The sequence below is a fragment of the Seriola lalandi genome, unplaced genomic scaffold (genome assembly GCF_002814215.2).
Source record: "Seriola lalandi dorsalis isolate HSWRI2012SDOR001 ecotype SW California unplaced genomic scaffold, Sedor1 jcf7180002054480, whole genome shotgun sequence".
Classification (NCBI taxonomy): Eukaryota; Metazoa; Chordata; class Actinopteri; order Carangiformes; family Carangidae; genus Seriola; species Seriola lalandi.
In genome coordinates, this window is record NW_019525033.1 from 22,501 (window position 1) to 25,102 (window position 2,602).

Genomic DNA, 2,602 nt, shown 5'->3' on the forward strand with positions numbered 1-2,602 from the left:
CCATCACTGTCACATCGGGTCGGGTCAGGCTGGGTCTGTTTCTGTTTGTGTGTCTCATGTAATCGCACACAGGGAGATCGTGGGGTTTTATATCTGCAATGTTTGGGATCATTTGTGGGGAAAACACAAATTCAAATCGCCCCCTACTTCTTTAACTTCTTAGCTACAATGCAAAATACATAAAGCTGCACGCTCTGTATTTATATATATAAATACTAAATTATATATATATATATATATATATATATATAAATATGATTTAATGAGTTTATGAAGGTTGAAAAGGAGGTGGCACAAAAACAACCACCCAACTCTGCAGCTCCCCACCCTTGATTAACAACAGCTCATTACCAGACTTTAAGTAGGTTGTCGTGTCTGAACACTGACTGGACAACGGCTGAGTTTTTCTCCCACTTACACTCATCGTTTAGGCTGAAGTGGCACGAGAGAGAGAGTTGGAGTAAATATCCTGACATCAGAAGTCTGCTTGGTGAAACTTTTATAACTTAAACCTACAAAATGTTTTAACATATTTCAGCTCATTTTAGTTTCCCGGTCCGTAAACTCTCCGGTTGTTCCCAAATCCAGCAGCAGCAGCAGGTGTTAATGAAAACACTCTGATAAACCCACTGTTCACCGCCTTCCCAGCACGCACACACACACACACACACACACACACACACAACCACGCACGCACGCACACACACACACATACGCACACACACAAACACACACACGCACACACAGCACTTACTTGAGGTAATAAACAAAGCAGAATAAGCTGATGCGGAGATAAAGATAAGAAGTTGTTTTTGTGCCTTGAAAGCAAAAGTAAATGGGTGGAAAATATTTCCTCTCTGCGCAGCGTTCTGTATAATTAGCTATTAGCATCTAGTGATCTAGTCAGTGCATTTAAATAAGATGGCAGAGAGACAGACGGCTCACACTGTTTCTGTGTGTTTATCGCTGCAGAAATAAAAAGGTTCATCAGACTCGGCGAGTGATGCTTTGGTGATGAGTTTAATGTTTTTCAGTGTGGGACTCGACGTCAGACTCATGGCTTTAGATGGAAAAAATGCCTCATGTTGTTATCTTTATAACTATTCAGGCATTTAAAAAATAAAAAAAATCACAGGTGTGCAGAGTCTGATTCATGATCGCTGCATGTGGCTGTTTAAACAGTTTGTTTCTCACCACCAGCAAGAGGCTGTGTGTTATTAAAGCCGTGAGCTGCTGTTTCTCACTTGAGTTTCATGCATCATGTCAGCTAATCAACACGAGTGTTGTTTCTAAATACTCAAAATATTCACAAATTAGCGATCATGACAAACGGCGCTGCAGGGATGAGTCCTAACACCCGGAAATTAATCGCATTTTAGCACTTCCTGTTCCCTCGACCTGAAGACATTTTCACGTCTTATTTTATGACATAAAATACATCAGTTAATAACCCAGTCCTGATTTCTTGAAGCTTTTACGTCTGTTAAAAAAGGCCAGCTGCTAACGAGCTTCTAAATGAGACTACGGAGGTTGTAATTTGTAATTTCTGATTAAAGATTATCGATCTGAACAAAACCTGTCAGGATCATAAACTGTTGTTTATTTTCTTTAATAATCCAAAAGACAATGCAAAAATCCCAGTGGCTTTCTGTGGAGGGAACCAGGGTGATGCTAACTTCAGAGTTAGACTACAGAGATACGTCGTCGCTGCAGCACAGTTTCCATCAGACTACTACAGTTTCAGTTTATCTATATTGGGGGATAAAAGAGAGTAAACTTTATATCCGTCACTGCAGATTCTCTCCTTTTGCCAACAAAGACAATTAAAGTAAATGCCATGACACAGGAATTAAACTAATTCGACTGCAGCTGGTGACCCTCGCTTCCACTCTCTCCTCTCTCATGCCATCTTTACCTATTGGAGAGCCAGGTAGGGTCCAGCGGGAGGCCATAATGGAGGGAAAGGAGGCCCCGCGGTCCTGCATGCTCACTGGATCCACTGACCCAAAGGTAGCTGGAGAGAGATCCTCAGTTTGGTTTGGAGCGGCGTCTAGCTTCTTGTCCTCTTGCTGAGGTCGAGAGTCCTTAGCTCACCACTCCTCGCTCTCCACCATGAGCCGAGAGAGAAGACACACTCTCACTCCCTCTCACATACGTCCTTCCCCGGGTGTTTCTCTGCTCTGCTGTCGAGCTTTACTCCACAGCCAGTCGTGTTGCTTCAGTTGACCACGTACGATGTGGTGTGTGTGGTCAGTCTGAGTGAGACCTGCACCATTCAAACGGTCGGAAAAAGGTCTCCTCTAAGCTGGTGCAGAAATCCACTGAAATCTCCAAAGCAGCAAAGAGCCAGAGGCTTTAAGAGGGTTGACACACACCACAGGGCCCTCGAGTGCTCTCCTCCCAGAGGTGCACGCACACACACAAACACACACGCAAACACACACGCAAGAAACACAAGAACATCCAAATAACTTCTACTGCTCAGATGAACCTGAAGTCCTGCGTCAGTGCCTCTAACCAGCCTCCTCAGGCCTTCTGTTTGCTGCACATGTTCAATATGAATCTTGGCAAAAACACAACACATACCAAACACAACCCCCCA

General features: G+C 43.7%; 1 protein-coding gene across 1 annotated transcript in view; it reads right to left on the reverse strand.

Annotated features, from left to right (window-relative positions):
- Positions 1 to 2,602, reverse strand: part of LOC111659483 (electrogenic sodium bicarbonate cotransporter 4-like) — a 29,495-nt gene that overhangs the window by 21,883 nt on the left and 5,010 nt on the right. The gene's annotated exons all lie outside the window — the stretch shown is intronic.